General features: G+C 31.8%; 1 long non-coding RNA gene across 1 annotated transcript; it reads left to right on the forward strand.

The window, feature by feature from the left end:
* Positions 1–14,616: 14,616 nt before the first annotated feature.
* On the forward strand, positions 14,617–15,472 carry LOC140440493 (uncharacterized). Its single transcript, XR_011950850.1, has 3 exons — positions 14,617–14,742; positions 14,805–14,942; positions 15,001–15,472. It is a non-coding gene; the product is annotated as an uncharacterized lncRNA (long non-coding RNA).
* Positions 15,473–18,246: the final 2,774 nt, after the last annotated feature.

The raw sequence follows: 18,246 nt of genomic DNA on the forward strand, positions 1-18,246 counted from the left end.
GAGATCGACTGCTGTACCCTGTTTTTAAACCAGGAGGAGTAATTCAAATTTACCGCGCTACAATGTTTGTTTGTAATTGGTCCAACCTCAGGCAAGTTTACTCCACTGTTATAAAATTTTGACACTAATTGCATTTCATAGGTTAATTAAGTTATATCGGCGATTTTTTGTGTTTTCTGCGTTATTCTTTTAATTTTTAAATTTTTAGTCTACTTTTGGGTATATAAAAAACATTTATTTTTAGAACTCTTTATCGACGTATTAGTATAATATAATATTTTTGGATTATCGTCGAAGGCCGATATGATCAACCAAAACAGATGTATTTGGTAACTTTTCTAGTGACTTTCTTGGGTGTGAATCTCTTTAGTTTACTCCTCCTGGTTTAAAAACAAAGCATAGTAAAAAAAACAATTTTGAAAAAAAAAACAACTTTATTGCACATTTCTATAAAAAATAGTTGATAAAAAGTTGTAACTACAGAGAGCTTGGATGTTGATGCATGGCACTGCATATCATCCACAAGTATTTCATATGATGCTACGTAATTACCGAGGGCCAAACGCAAGCATGAAGAGAGATGTTCGTCAGTTAGCCGATTACAATATTTTGATTTCACTATCTTCGTTTGGGAAAATGCAGACTCACACAAGTATTGTGTCTTGTAAGCTACTTGTCTCAAAGACGGATATTTCTTAGACGATATGAAAGACCAAAAATTTTGTATCGGTCGCTCTGGATTTCAGGTGTTTATCCGAAATTATTTTCAATACCTTATTTTGGACGAAAATGATCTCCATATTGAACGTAACGGATATTTCAGTGGCTATTTTTTCCACGTCTTGACAAGAAAATGGATTGGACATGAACGTTACAATATCTCAGTTTTTTTAAATCAGCGAAGCGTCTTTCAAACTCGCTATGAAGTGATTGCAGCTCCGTCTCGTAATAAACATAATTCAAATGAGCGGCTACCCTTTTTTCAACGATAGAAAGTTGTTTAAATTCTTTCTGCTAATTTGCTTAATCAATAATTTCAATTTGTTGACAAAAGAATGTATTGCGCTCATCATATCGATAATTGTTTTATTATTACCTTGTAGTTTAAAATAATGAATGAATTAATTAATTAATTATTTAATTAATTATTAGGAGGCTCAAAAGATTTGTTAAATCTGTTAGAAAAGCCAGATCACCGAACCATTATTCGTTTTGAAGTAGATGAGTGTCGTCTCCTCGTTCTTCTAAAAAATAAATTATTTTGCAAATAGTATATAGTATAGTATAATAGTATGCAAAAGTAAACCAGTGTGTTCCAGAGAGTCGCTAGCTTCCAATTGCGCTTTAAAAAGGCGTCGTTGCAAGCTTTGCGCTCTGATTGAATTCGCAATTTTTGTTGTCATCTTCACGATGTCGTCCATATTTAAAATTTTGAAACACAAAACTTGCTGGTGAATGATGCAATGAAATGAAAAAAGGATGAAAAGTCATCGTTAGCTCGACATAATGCAACAAATCCATTGTTAACGCCAGTCATGGATGGTGCACCATCTGTTGTAATACACAAGAGTTTGTAAATCGGTAGCTCGTATTGTTTCACAAAATTTATAAAAACGTTGTATATACCTTCTTCGCGAGTTTTGTCTTTCAGAGGCAGCATTGTTAACAGTTCTTTAGCCAACATGTCAGAAAATACTATCCGAATGAAAATACACAACTGGGCGGTATAATATCACTTTTAACTTGGCTTTCCAAATCTTTGCCCATGATTTCGATACATCTAGTAACCGTTGTACGTGATAACTGGACTTCTTTGATGGCAGACATAATATCTGTTTTATTTTTGAAGTCCTCAAATAATATATTCGGAGCCTCAATGGATGCTTTCTTCACTACCTCTCCACCTTTAAATGGTTTTTTATGTTGTGCCAATATATAAGAAATTTTGAACGACGCAATTGTTGCAGCTACTGATTGTTTAACAGGCTTAGTGAACATTGATTGTTCCGTCTTCAAACTACTTTTCAAGTCTAGCACTTTCCGTTTTCTAAAGAAACTGTTTTGCGGAAAATCATTTTTATAATTTTTATGCAAAGTTTTATAATGCCGTTCTAAATTTCCGCGTTTGGGTAGAGCAACGGAAGACCGACAAACACACTTATCTGGAATTCTTCTTCCCACGCATTATTAAATGATATGTTTTGCTCTTTTTCGCGGCACTCATATCGAGTTTCAAATATTAATGTAAATAAAATATTACTAAAATTTTTTACTATATAGCGTTTCACGTTAAGAAAATAACATTAGGCTTTTGAAGATCAGTGTTGCCAAAACTCTCAGGCATGCGGTTTACTAGATTGTCGATATATTTTTCGAATTTCCATTTTCAATTAACATTTAACTGTAAAGTCAGAATAATAACTGAAGAACCACAAAGCCTTATTATCATTATGTAGTCTCAGAGAACGACATAAAATCGCTGACATACGCAAACCGTATTATTTTAAGTTGCAATTAGTAATTAGATATATGCAACATGTATTCCAAGTTGTCCGTGTATTTGCTTTTAAATCTTTAATACCCGGCAAAGTGCATGATTTAATTAAGCAATATTTTCAACTGATTTCTATGATTCATGGTATATGATATTCTTACCGAAAAACAAATAAACTGTCGTGACTATAATTAAAATAAGATAAAATAAAATTATCTTTTGTAAATACTATTTATTTAATTAAAATCGTTTTCCCTACTTTTCATCTCTTGTTTCGAATGGACACTTTTGGTCAATTACGTTAAAAAACAATTATTTAAATTATGTCTGTGAAAACGAAAATACAAATTATACAACCCTGAATCCTGCTTGTGTTCATCGTGGCATCGCTGCGCTTCTATCGTCCATAAGAAATACATGGCCTTATCTCCTCAATGTTATTTTCTTAACGTGGAACGCTGTATAGTAATAACTTAGTAATGAATGATTAATGCTTGACTAACAGAAATACAATGCTGATACAGCACACTCCCATTTCATAATTTATCTGTGAATGCTGATATGCCAAATCGGCATTATCGCAACTTTCGGGTGAAGAGTATTTTCTCCGTGAATCGCGATCGACTTCAAAAACTTTGGCGATCGACCGGTCGATCTCTCGAACTAAGAACGTTCATACCTAAATAGTATTTAGAAATCTTGAAATCATACATTGCGAATAGATATTTCAGAGTAAAACAAGAAAACGTGTACACCGACTTAAGGGAGATCAAAGCTGGCGTACCACAAGGGAGTGTCTTAGGTCCGGGTCCTGTATCTATTGTATACGTGTGAAATTCTAGAGTTAGAACAAAACACTATTGCCACCTTCGTGGATGATACAGCCATACTAGTGATAGGAAACACTAGTGAAGAAGCGACTGATAAGTTGCAACCATCAGTAAATAAAATACATAACTAGACCAGAAAATGACGAATATAATTAAATGAGACTAAATCTGCACACATTAACTTTACAAATGAAAAATGGAAAATTTCCCAGTTAGAATAAATGATACCCAAATTCCTTATGCAACATCAGTAAAATACTTGAGCATCACCCTAGGGCCTAGACGCGAAGCTGCGCTGGAAAGTCCATGTCAAAAAGAAAAGAGGGGAGCTTGATATTAGATATAAGAAGTTATATTGGCTGATTGGAAAAAATTCATCATTATCAATGCATAATAAATTATCCATCTACAAGCAAGTAGTGAGACCAGTATGGGTATATGGGTGCCAACTCTGGGGCTGTACCAAAGCTAGTAATCTACATATTATCCAGAGATTTCAAAATAAAATACTGAGAAACATTGTTGATGCTCCTTGGTATATCCGTAACAGCAACTTCCACCAGGACCTTAGTATGGAAACTGTGATCGAAATAATCAAGAGAACAGCAGCAAGTCACGAGCAGAGGCAGCATAGTCATGTGAATGTCAAGGCAATCCAGCTTCTTGATAACACTGAACTAAAGAGAAGACTCATAAGGAAAGGACAAAACCATTTGAGTTAGTGTAAATGTGTAACAGTTTAGTGTAAAAAGCAGAGTATAGTGCTGTGAAGTTATTGCATGTTAGTTGTAGTGTATTAGTTGATAGATAAAATAAGAGTAAGCTATAGGGTAAGCCCTTAGATTTAAGTGTTTGCTGTTTATTAAGTTAGCTCAGAAAATAACTGACAATTGGTCATTTGTGACCAGATAGCAGTATACAAACACCGCATGAACAAATTCCCCTTCGTTGGCTCAGTGAAGATGTTCGTTCAGTTGTAATGGAAACACCAAATAATAGTAGCAGAGTTTATTGATGAGACGTACACTATGGGTGTTGACCCGGGATTACTTTGAGTAGAGACTGATGAAGTTGATCGTTGAAGACTATCAAGTTTGTTGAGTGAATATTGATTGAATGCTTCTCTAGGCAAGAGATCTTAGTTTTATATAAGTTTTAATTGGGTCAATATTTTCGCGGACCTCGCGTGATATGTGTATCTAATTTATGTAAATTGTTTAACTTTGTCAGCACTTTTGACTGATGTCCAAATTATATTATTGATAATTGACCAAATGTGTATGTAACCTAATTAACTAAGTGTGTATTTAATAACAAAATAAATTCATTCGGTCTACTGGGTGATAAAATTATACTGTCCAATTTTGGATATGAATTCTGAAGATTTAATATTGGACACCGCACAAGTGTTAAAAAAAGTTTATTTTTAACGTTTCGATTTTGACATCGAAAATCGTTCTTAAACAAGAAAACATTAATAAATTAAACACATTTTGTTTTTTGTTATTTGGTTGAAACTTTTTCTAATAATTTAATGATATTGAACTTGTAGTGACGATTTAGACATATTGTAACATTTTTTTTGTAATTAAAATATTAAATACGCTCATGGTCGGTTTAACAGAGGCAAATTTTTTATTGAAACTATCGACTACCTCAAAATAAGGAATAACCGACTTATTAAACACGACGGTTTAGGTAATCCTAGGTTAATTCCTTCCGGCTTTAAGGCCGGGTTCCTTTATGATAAATTTGTTAAATATCACCGAAGGCACGTTGCCGTATTTTTTCTGAAGAGAACGTAATTCTGGGATTTTATATTTCGTTCCTAGCTGTAAGGGTACCGTTAGTTTCGGTGATCGTTAGAATCTTTTTACCTTCTTAGAAGTCCATCTAGGCTGGCCTATCATTTTTGGGGGGGAGATACCCTCACTTTTTTTTGGTAGTTTGGTAAAATTTTAGAGGAACCAATTTACTTCCCGGTGGGCATTCGTCAAGTAAAGGCGCTTTGCTCATTATCGTCTCGGTGTCACTTTATCTGTGCATTTTCCTTCTAAGTGTGTAGACACTTGTATATTTGAGTTTTTTGGATCTAATATCATATTAGATTAAATATTGGTAGAGTACCTTTTAATTTTAATTTAACTTCAGTGCTTGATACAAGTAAAGTATTATAGTAAATTAAATTATCTTCAATTACCTTCAGTGAAATAGTGCAGCAGTCATCAGGAATTACTGTTACCATAGCTTCCGTTTCAGCTTACAAGCGAAGCAGTAATATCTCCAGAAGATGCCAACCCCTCGTGTTGGCGAAACGTAGAGAACTAATCTCAGAAGACAACGGCCTAAAAGCCCGAACAAACAGTTTAACAAGTAATTAACCAACCTTTGAGAAGACATTGAGATATCCAAAGAAATGAAACTGTACCCTGATTATTGCTTAAACACACAAATCAATCTCAATTGCAATTATAAACCTCTTTTTAAATTATTGTGGATTGTGGGAGACCTTACAGGAAGAATAGTGGCCTCGTGCAATTATAATAAAATATATATATATATATATATATATATATATTTTAAAATTCCATTAATAATTTACAATAATTATTTTTAATCAATCATTTGACAAGTTATTCTTCATTGAAACAAGAAAAATTTTCAACGTTTACTTAAAATTCTTACAATTCCAATCTAGTTTCTTTTTTTATATTTAAATAATAGTTTTTGGGGATAACTTGTCGATTGAACCTAGTTTGACCTTCAGTGAATTTTTAACATATTATTCATTATGATTCCATGCAATTTTATACAGTGGATGAATGATGAATTTCTTAATTTATTATGAATTTCAAGTTATCAATTTTTTGATAATTTATTAATCTTAATTTTCTAATGAAATTATGTCAATTGTCACCTTTGAGAAATCATTCAATAGGTTTCGATTATCCCACACGATCTTTTTATTAAATTTGTAAATTTACAATCTGCTTTTAGTAAACGTGAGTATTGCAAATACATGGGAGGAGAAATTATCCACTGATAACACTCCCAATACTAACACTAACAAATTAAATTAATGTAGGATTATAATTTGAAACTAAAATTAAAATGAAAATTAAAATTTAAAATTGAAATTAGTGAATAAAGTCTGTTGGCCACTGTCTCTTTAATCTTCGTCTGACTTCTGATTGGAGCTGTAGTTGTCTTTCTTCCATGTTGGGGTGAGCTGGCAGGTGTATGGTTGCCTAGGCTGTTGGCATTCCATTGTGCAATTCGTGGTGACTTAAGTTCCATTACTTAATTTATTTATTACTGTGGAAAGCATGTTTAAGATCACGCTATTTTGATTTATTAGTTGTGAAAACATAGCTTTGAATTCGTTAAGGAAACTCTTCATTATCTCTCTAATGTCACTATTTGTATTACTTACATAATGTGTTCCACTTATTATTTGAGCGTAAGTTGCATGATTATGGTTGTATGAGTTCGTATTCTTATGAACATTATTTACATTTGTTAAACCTGTTGCTTGTGTGTAAGTCGTGTGATTTTGATTGCTTAAGTGCGGATTATTCTGTATTGTATTTCTGTTATATTGCAGTTGATTGTTTGCTGGAGTGTGCGATGATACTCCTCTTGCTCTGTTTCAACTGCTAATTAACTCTTTATATGCCATGCATCCTTTGTATATAATTTGCGGTGTGTTCTCCATTGCAGAGAGCGCATATGGCAGGTGTGTCCCTAGGTTTTTTACAATCGGCTGACATATAGTTGCCTCCACATTTGACACAGTGATAAGGTCTATTACAGTATGTCTTAGAGTGTCCATACAATTGGCATCTGGTACACTAGACAATATTATTCTATTTATACGGTGGCTCAATACCTATTTTCGCGTTGTTTATAAATTGAATTTCATATATTTTTTTTATTATTTTGATTAAGTTCTATATCGACGTAGAACATCATTAGAGGGGCCGTACTTACTCTTTGTTTTATATTTACAATATTGCGTACTAAATGCCATGTTTTTCTATTTTACTTTTTATTATAATAATGGGCACTGTATGCTGTAGATTACGAATTACAACTCTGTATGCTTTATCCTCTTTCAGTTGGTACGTATGATGCACAATTTTTTTGCTGCTTAAATGTCTTACCAGTTTTCGGTATGTTTCAGAGTCCCGGGAATTTATTTTTATTGTGTTGTTTTTGCTGTACAATAGTATGTCTCTGTTTTTGTTACTTCCGATAGATTATTAACTATTTTATTGTATTCAGTAACACCATATATAAAAATTGGTGGGGATTTAGAGGTTGCTGGAGTTTCGTTGGTATTTTCTGTACTATTATTGTTGTCGTTTTCATTTTCATTTTGTAGAATCTGAAATTTATTACTGGTTAGTTACTACCGTGTCTTCGTTTTCTGTTGGTATCGGAGGATTAATTTTACGTCTTTTGTTACTATGTTGTATAGTTTGCCATTCGTGGACTTCGGATGACTCAATGTTGCTGATTTCCCCTGAAGATTCTTCACTTTGTAATGTATGTGTCATCTCAATAGAATCAGAAGCTTCATTTTGAGGTGTAGATAATGTTTGATTTATTTTAGGATTGTATTGACAGTTTGAGGAAGATTGTGATAGTACTTGGTTAGGAACATAATATATTGCTGTTGGTGGGTTGTTTAAAATTTGTGCTGAATTTGGTTGTAAATTTTGTGGAAAAAGGACATTTGGGCAATCTGATTGAACTTTCTGTTGCTGATATTGAATATTTATAGGTTGATTATTAACAATAGCAGTATAAAAAGGAACACTCACCGATAAATCTGGTGGAGTACTCATTTTAATTGTTAAAACTCCTCATTCGATCTGCTGTTTCAACTCCAACAAATGGTCGCGTTCTGACACCCGTACCATAACCAAATTGTTTTAATATATTTTTTGTGGAGTCCACTGTATAGCCTTTTTTGGGTTTTTTCAATGAAACATTTTAAACATTAAACCAGCTTAAAAAGAAAGTTTCTGTATTTTTGTACCAAATGAGATCTCTCCTAGTAAGGATACTTTAAAAACTTGACGCAAGTGAAATATTGTAAACTTTAAATTAGTTATTTATAGATATCATTTTTTTATTGCAGCCTAGCTCTGAAGATGGCTTTGTGAGCCGAAAGCGCTCAGCTAGCAAATAAATTGTTTACAGTTGGTTCAATTTGTTGATAGCTCACTACAAGTTTAACCCTAATTAGAAAACTGAAATACAGAGAGGATAGGTAATACGATATAATAGTAAAAACCAACCTAAAACTGACGGTTTAAGACGTTTTCGACTAACCCACCTTATATCTGAAGGAATACAATACCTTATAATCCTATTACGGGGGTATTTTGAATGGTTAGAGACGAACGACCAGTGTCATAGAGTATATGATTGAAACATTTATTTGAACTAAATAAATATATTTTTTAAATTGTACTTATGTAAATTGTATTTTTTAATAAAACTTATTTATTTCATTTAAAAATAAAAAGTTTCTTGCCATTTGTAAAACATACATTTATTTAATTAAGCCAAAAGGCGCCAAATGTCGCCTGGCAAAATTTCCAATGTGTTTTAAATGTATCCATTATTTTCGAATCCGGAGAAAACTAATAAATATTTTTGAAAAATTTAAACGCAGAATGAAAGATTACATTATTACTCAGGGCAAAAAGTCCCTGAAAACTTCTACAATGTTTATTTTAATATGTTATGTAACAGGGGTGAAAATAAAAGAGAAAATATAGTATAATTTTTAATTGAAAATATTGCATGCAAAAGAAACTTTTTATTTATTCTAAAAAATATTTCATTCTGCCTTTAAATTTTTCAAAAATCCTTTTTAGTTTTCTCAGGATTTGAAAAAAATAATGGATACATTTAAAACACATTGAACATTTTGACAGGCGACATTTTGCGCCTTTCCTTTTTAATACCTTACAATTACAACTACTATTACTTACCTTATATAATTACGATTAGAAAACTATTCAAATTCAAAATAAATAGAATCAACTTCGGAATCCGAGTCATCTTGAGGGTTAATAATTAGGTTAATAATCTCTACGGTCGCATCAATTATGTTATCAAGATCCCACATTTTTTGTTCTTCTTCTATTACATGTCTTACTGCATCTTTCCAGTTTTGTTTTGTAATATGTTATAAAGACTCGTATAACAATTCACGTACAGCTTGTATTTTATATGACGTATTTTTTCTAGCCACATAACTTTTCATTTGTGCCCAAATGAGTTCAATTGGATTTATTTCGCAGTGGTAGGGTGGAAGTCTAAAGACTGTGATGTTTCGCCTTTCCGCCATTTTGTCAACTACGTATTTCTTGAACTTAGATTTGTGTTGCCGGGCAATTTTTAAAAGTTCTGCTTTTACCATTCCATCTTCGTAAGGCAGATACTTATTCCGCAGCCAGTCAAGAATATCCTGTTTCTTCCACGCATTCGTTAGAAGTCTTTCTACTAGTCGTGAATGATAAGGTGCATTATCTAATACTTTAATTGAATTTGGTGGTATGTGTTCAATCACTTGCTCAAAATACTCTTCGAAAACATCAGCTGTCATCTCCTCGTGATAGTTTTTTGTGCTTTTGGAATGAAATTCCAACAAACCATGCTTAACAAATCCTTTTTCACTGCCAATGTGAGAAACTATTAATCTACTGCCTTTACTAGAAGGTGGGGAGATACCAGTAGACCAACCTTCCATAAAGGCTTGCCTGGAGTTTAATATATTTTTATCTGACCAAATTTTTTTTAGAGTATGACCTTAGTTTACCCACGTTTCATCCTGGTAGAAGATGGGCCTTTCTTCAGCCCGGAATTTTCGTATGAATCTTAGATAATTCTTTTAAAACTTGCCACAATTTAGTTCGTCCGATATGAGGCAAATCCGGGTCGTCTCTAACTTCTTGTAAAATTTTGTTTAGGTTTGGTATTTCTTTTTTGAAAAAAAATCCATGAATTTTCCTTCGAATACCATTTTTAGCAAATTCATCAATTTCAATAGGCTTTTTCCCTCTCTTTAAGTGTTCGTTTGTGTTTGGGTTAGCTATACCGTGTTTTTTTCTTTCTGATAGGAACCTATATAAAGTTGACTCTCCTACGCCAGTCATGTTGGCACAACTTTCGACTATGTTGCGAACAGTGTTTGTGAGATTCTGATAAACCAGAGCATCGTGAACATTCAGGACAATAGTCTTCTCTCTTGGTGAATAGACATACTTACTGACTGTACGCAACAGTACCGGTGTAAAACTTGATGATGAAGCCATCACAAACAATCCAACAAAACGAGCACGAGCGAAAGGTACGTATATGTTCGTAGGTATATGGAATAAAAAATCACTCACGCACTGCATATAATTCGCAAAAGAAATATTCGAGACGGTAATTACTGCCGTAGACGCGGAAACACCGACGAGCCGTAAATTACAAGCGATCAAAAACGTACTAAACAAAAAAATTGTTTCCGTTCATAATAACTTCACCCTTTCAAGTTAAGTTTCGAATATAATTATATTATTAAAAATCTGGGGAATTCCATCTTAATTATCTTACAACGAATAGTACCTTCGGATATGAATTCCAGGTTTTCTAGTAAAGTGATTAAACGCGAAGATTAGTATTGGAATATCCAAAGAGATAAGGTATTCTTATTTACAAAATTGTTAATGGTTAAATTCTTATTTTTAATATTATAATATAATAACCAACATTAGTCGTGAAAGTTTTAATTGTTTTTTTGCTAAATATATTAGTATTAAAATATTATCAATATTATATATAACAGTATTAAAACATTATATTATTATTTAATGAATAAACACCTTAGGAACGCCTATGATTTACGACCGTTTTATGAGTTTGAGGCATATTTCGTGCTCTCAACAATTTGTGAACGAAGAATACACACCTCAACAATACTTTTCTTTTCAATTCTTTAATTTGTCATAAGTGTGTACAAAAACATATCAGTCTTTGTATTCGTATTTAAATAGAACTAGATTATTATCGAATTTTCTCTATTAATTTAGAACAAACATGGAATTTTATCTTTTAACTTCTCCATTTTTTTTTATTTTTAAGCAATACAAATTATATTTAATATACATCTCCCAATTCAATTGGTATTCTAATGATCACTACTACAAACTAATAAGTGCTTTCTGTATTGATTTTTTTCGACGAGAATAATTATTACAGCTTAAGGTAAACAGGGTACTTGAAAATAAGAAAAAGGCCGAACACTACTTGGAATTTGATGTACATACTTGTAAGGATTTCTCATTCTGTATTACCTTCAATTACGTCATTCCGTCATTTTTACAACTAGTTTTGTAAAAATATTATGTTGGAAAAAAAATTGTTTTATTTTGTTGATTAATATTACGCCATTATTTCTCTTATTTGTCAAAAATAAAAGAGTAAACTTGAATTTCTAGATATTTTTAAGATATTTCCCAATGAACTAGATATTAATGTTTTACAGATAACGACATTGTTTTGTTGACCATAGGAATTAAGATTTATTGCAATACCATCTCTAATGTATATTTATTATAATGCTCTTAAACTAATTTTTAATTATTTTTAGCCTTAATAGCAATACAAATAAATAAGTAAGTAAATAAGTATTATGCTTTATTGTCACTGAAAATTGTACAAGGTTTATGGACAAGACAAGAAAGAAGAAAAAAAAATCAAAATAAGAATCGTTTGTACTTTTAAATAAAAAAAAATAACAATAAAATTCGTCCAAACTTAAACATAACAAATACTGCCTAATCAAGAACCTACAAACTTCGTAAAATGTACCTAACAAAAAATAAATTATTCTGTGGAGAAGAAAATATTTAGAAGAAATACGAAGAATTCGCAGCACTGGACGCAAAATATATTATTTGGATGAAACCTGGATTAACGAAGGTCATACAGTTGGAAAAGTTTGGCAAGATTTAAATGTCACAATAAAACGCGAAGCATTTATAGAAGGCTGGTCTACAGGATTAAAAGCTCCACCAGGAAAGCAACGGCGTTTAATCATCACCCATATAGGAAGTGATACAGGGTTCCTTGATGATGGTTTGCTTCAATTTGAGTCGAAAAAAAAACAGGTGATTATCATAAAGAAATGACTTCCGAAGTATTTGAGCGCTGGTTTAAGAGAATCTTACCAAAATTGGAATCTGGGTCTGTGGTTGTTATGGACAATGCGCCATATCATAGCCGCAGACTAGAACAATTACCGACGACGGCATGGCGGAAAGGGAGAATTTAAGAATGGCTTACAGAAAAGGGGATTGCATACGAAGAATCAATGTTCAAAATTCAACTACTTGACATTGCACTGTTAAGGAAAAGTGAATATCTTAAATATGTTGTGGACGAAACTGCAAAAGATTATGGTGTCAAAGTTCTACGTCTACCATCTTATAATTGCGAACTTAATCCCATTGAACTTATCTGGGCGCAAGTGAAAGGAAAAGTAGCACGCAGTAACAAAACGCTCAAATTAAACGAAGTTAAAGAACTTTTGATTCAAGCAATCCTCCATGTAACTCCAGAGAAATGGGCTAAATGTATAGGCCACATAATTAAAGAAGAATATCGTATGTGGGAACTTGACACTGATGTCAAAGTTTTACTAGAGCCAATTATAATTACACCAGGTGAAGATAATGACAGCGATAGCAGCACTGCATCTTCAGATTTAGACAGCGAATAATATTTTCTAATAGTTTAGTAGGAACATCAGCATAAAAAAACCAAAAACAAAAAAAACGAGAAGAACATAGTAAGTGTGTATAGTGTTTGTGTTTAAATAGAATAGTATAATGTTTTGTTACATCCAAAATTATTTTTATTTTGTTTTTATAGAATTTTATTTTGTTTTATAGGCTTTTATTTTGTTTTGTTTTATACTGTTTAAGTGTTTTGTTTATTTTATTTAATGGGACAATATGGCTCTTGGCGAACACCCATTTAAAAAAAAGTGACGAGCCACAAGACATACCTCTCGGGCAGTGTGGAAACTGTCTTAAAATTTGTTTTAAAAAAATTTCATTGAGTAACTCTTTAAGGACGGGTCACGTCAAAAGACGTTTTAGCGTAACTTCCGCGACAGCCTGGTTGCATCAGTAAGCTTTCTGCAAAATTACTTGTTTTTTATAGCTTTTTGTTTGTGGCATTCTGTATTTTTAGGAGACTGTATGGAATAAGCCACAAAATATTTATTTATAATTTACTGATTTTTCGATCTCTATATAAAGACATCGTTTTCAAATATATAAGTGATAGTAATATTTATTTTTCTATGGCTTTTTGCTTGCCGTTCTGTATATTTAGAAATAATGTTAGGAATAAGTAACAATATATTTAATTGAAATGTTTAATTTACTGACGTTTCGATCTCTATATAAAGAGATCGTTTTCAAATATACAAATGATAGCAATATTTATTTTTCTGTGCCTTTTTGCTTGTGGCATTCCGTATTTTTAGGGAGAATGTTGGAAATAAGCCACAATATATCTATTTACATGTTTATTTTACTGACGTTTCGATCCCTATTACAGAGACCGTTTTTAAAGTTAAGGAAAAAAAAACAAAATAATATAAGAATATATAATAATAAACAAATAAAATAAATATAACTATAATTTATATCTTTGAAAACGGTCTTTGGATATAGAGATGGAAACTTCAGTAAAAACCTGCAGATAAATATATTGTGGCCTATTTTGAACAATAATATTTAAACAATATAATATAATTAACGTTGAAATAAAAGTGAGTGTTATTTTTCCTCTTTAAAAGGAAAAAAATCTAGTTAGAAAAATTATACTTAAATAATTTTAATAACAAAATACAAAACGCCTTTATTGACTATCAATACATAACCCTAAATGACCCTCAACCATTTAAAATAAAATTTGCTTGTCAACTTCGTATCATAATAATAAATAATTATAAGCAAAGGTAATCATGTTTGTGACACATTTCTAAGCGCTCAGTTATACGAAATTATAATAATATCACTGTTTGCTCATATTGTCCACGTTAAAGGACCTCTAAATATTCCTTATTCGTGCACTGGACCCCGTGCACTAGATCTGTTGGCAAGTAGAAGAAACGATCGGAATAGTTTTAGTAAGATTCTGGCCACTGTGCAGACATCTATACCGCGCAAAGATGACTCACTCATACTTTGTAAAAATTATTTATAAGTTTGAAAAGGTGCATTTTTGTGGAATACGCAGTCGTCAGTGGAATGAATTGATATTTTGGTTTTGTATTCTTACTGAAAAATTACTTCCTCACTTGTGGACTATGTGAGTAAACGGTTTCTTCTAGAGTAGGTAAATATAACCTAGTGCATTCATAGTACTTGTTAAAATAAACATAATTTGTTATATTTCAGTAGCCAAGATATACCTAAAGCGACCTTTGACCTATGAGCAGCTGCCCAATATAATAGAAAATCTTTCAGATATTAAATATATGTCAGACGACAGTGATGACATTTATGCTTCCGAGTAGCAATTTGAAGATTTGGAAGGTAAAAAATATTTATTTTAAAGTAATATAAACAACTAATAATTATGACTTACAAACAGAAAATGTAGGTCCAAATGAACCTAATATTGAAGATGAACCTCTCGCAGTAGAAGTGGAGACTGTGGGCCCTGTGGTCTCTGCAGGATCAAGCACTTCTTGGGCACTTTCTGAAGGTAAGATCAGAGTTCATGATTACCTTATAAATAATCATCTCACCCCTAAGAATGATATCAAATGGCGTACCAAAGTGAGATATCTCACTCCACCCATGCAGTGGTTTGTAGAAGATGTAACTCCAGTTGTAGAATTGGAGAGCCCTTTTGCTATCTTCTGCAAGTACGTTACAAGAGATTTATTTGCACGTATGGCAGAGTTTACGAACCTGTACGCTATACAGAACCAAATACGATTTTTCCCAACGAGTGTAAAGGGAATGCAAATTTTCGTTGGTATATATATACTTATGGGAAATTTACATTATCCTAAAATCCAATTTTATTGGAATGCAAAATTACGAGTGCCCAAAATTGCTGAGAGTATTTCTATAAATAGATTTTACGCTTTGAGCAAACTTTACATTTTGTGGATACAATGGATGACGTTGAGCATCAGGACAGGTTTTGGAAAGTTCATCCTCAATTTGCGGTGCAAGTGGACATATGTTCGATTTTATAATTTATCGGGGAGCTAAAATGGAATTGAATCAAACACAAATGACAGTTTTCGGGCAAGACGCAGCTGTAGTTTTGAGATTTTAAAAACCTCTTCATACATTTGTTATTTGTTTGTATTTGTTCCTTAAGTAGTTGGTTTTTTTAATTGTTTGAAGAATAAATAAGAACTTTTGATTATAAACATTAATTCTATGCGACTAGTATTCTTTTTGTTCGTGAATTTGTGAGGTAAGAATATCAAAGTATTAAGATATTAAATGAAACTTCATTTTTTAAGGTTATGTTATTGTTTGACTACTTTAATTATTTTTTTACTGTATTTCAAGCTTTTTTTTGTCGTTTTAATCAGGGTTATTTCAAAAGAAATTAATAAATTATTGAATTTATTTACGAAAATTTCGTTGACAGTGATTTTATCCCGTACAAGACTAAAGATATTCGTTTTATCGTAGTTTAAGTTGTAATATAACTGTTCTAATGTTCTGTTGAAACCCTTCTATCAAATTTCTCAAATGAGTGTTTAGAAAAATGATTTTGAATGTTGTAATAGTTTTTAAGTTTATTTTTTAGATCTAGGCATACAATGGCCAGTAAACATGTAATTCAAATGTAATTCAAATACCTTGAAATACAGTACAAAATAATTAAAGTTTTAATCAAACAATAGCATATAAACATTCATAGTAAATATTTTAATACTTTGATATTCTTACCTCACAAATTCGCGAACAACAAATAATACCAATGGCACAGAATGAATGTTCATAACCAAAAGTCCTTATTTATTCTTCAAACAATTAGAAAAACTAATATTTCCAACTTCTTATGGGACAAATACACACAAATTAGAAATGTTTGGAAAGGTTTTTAGTACCCCCTGCCTATTGTTACGTTATAACTTAGGTAGTCCGGTGGGGATAGGTCTTTCATCTGCCACGTTTGGTATTTTTTTAGTAGTCAACAGATTAAAAACAATACGTCAAATGTACGTTAAATAGTTCTTCAGAGTTAATAAGTTAGCGATGACACCACGTAAAGAAGAAGAAGAAGAAGAAGAAAAAGAAGAAGAAAAAGAAAAAGAAGAAGAAGAAGAAAAATACATAAAGAAAAAAGTTAATAGGTCATTGTTATATTTGATTTTTAATAAGTAAGGTCAACTCTTTCCAATTCGCATTTAAAATTTAATTAATTAAAAAAAAGTTAAACAACAATCGGTCGTACTATATTAGATATCTACCTAACTTAATAAATCGTAGTTAACCTACTTAAATAAGCTAAAAATATTAAATATTGTTAGCTCAAAATGCTATTAACATATTTTTTTAATTAAAAATGACTAATTATCAATTTACAACATAAAAACAAAGAGTAGTGTTTACTCAACAGCTTAAGCTGTCATCAATTTGTGTGGAATTAAAATCTATGTAAATATATCGAGTATAATATCGTACTTTTTATTCCTTATGTTTTGTGGATGTGGATATACCCATGATACTATGACTAACAAGATAGGGTCTTCCCGTAGCACAAAATCGGCATGCCGTCATTGGAGATCAGATTTGAATTCTTGTTAAAGTTAAATGGGATTTTTATGCATTCTGTGATGAAATTATTTAATTAGCAAAATAATAATATTAAATAAAGGTTTAATAATTACAATAATCGTACACAAAAAGATATCTCCAAACTATTTAATAAAGATTATTTATTGACACATACAAAAAACTGACATTACGAACGTGCAAGTCTCCAATTACGTCACGACTTATGCGCAATATCTTATCTTCTTAATCATAGTATCATGGATATACCTATTGACATTGAATTATCTCTTGACATGCTGTAAAATCTATCAACTCTACAATGCACGTAACTTAGTCTATGTTAATGCAGAAATAAATCACTTTTTCTTCAGGTGCCATCTCCGCTACGGAGGTTGGCAATCATCATAGCTATTTTAATTTTTAAGGCAGTAGCTCAAAATAGTTGTTTTGAGCTGCATCCAAATCATTCTCTCAGTTTCTTAAGCCATGAAATTCGTCTTCTTCCGATGCTTCTTCTGCCATCTATCTTTCCTTGCATTATGAGTCGCAGGATGTCCTACTTCTCGCCCCGCATCACAGGTCCGAGATACTGTAGATTTCTTTCTTTAATTGTAAGTTTAACTTTCTTTTCTTTACCTATTCTTCTCTGTACTTCATTGTTCGTAACTCTATCTACCCAGGAATCCCTAATAATTCTTCTATAGATCCAAATTTCAAAGGCGTTAAGTCGTCTCATTGTGTCTAGATTTAACGTCCATGATTTCACTCCATAGTATAGTACACTGTATACGTAACATTTTGTTAGGCGTACTTTAAGAGCTAATGTTAAATCTTTGCCACATAGGACCTTTTTCATTTTCATAAAATTAGAACGTGCTTTTTCGATTCTGACTTTGATTTCTGCAGTGTAGTCATTATTTTCTGTCATAAGTGTTCCTAGGTAAGTGTACTTTTTTACTGTTCCGATCTGCTGGCCCTCCACTATCAAGATTTCGTTAGTATTATGGTTGTTTTTACAAATTTTCATAAACTTCGTCTTTTTAATATTGAGCGAGAGTCCGCACTCCCTACTACATATTACTATTTT

The sequence above is a fragment of the Diabrotica undecimpunctata genome, chromosome 1, assembly GCF_040954645.1.
Source record: "Diabrotica undecimpunctata isolate CICGRU chromosome 1, icDiaUnde3, whole genome shotgun sequence".
Lineage (NCBI taxonomy): Eukaryota > Metazoa > Arthropoda > Insecta > Coleoptera > Chrysomelidae > Diabrotica > Diabrotica undecimpunctata.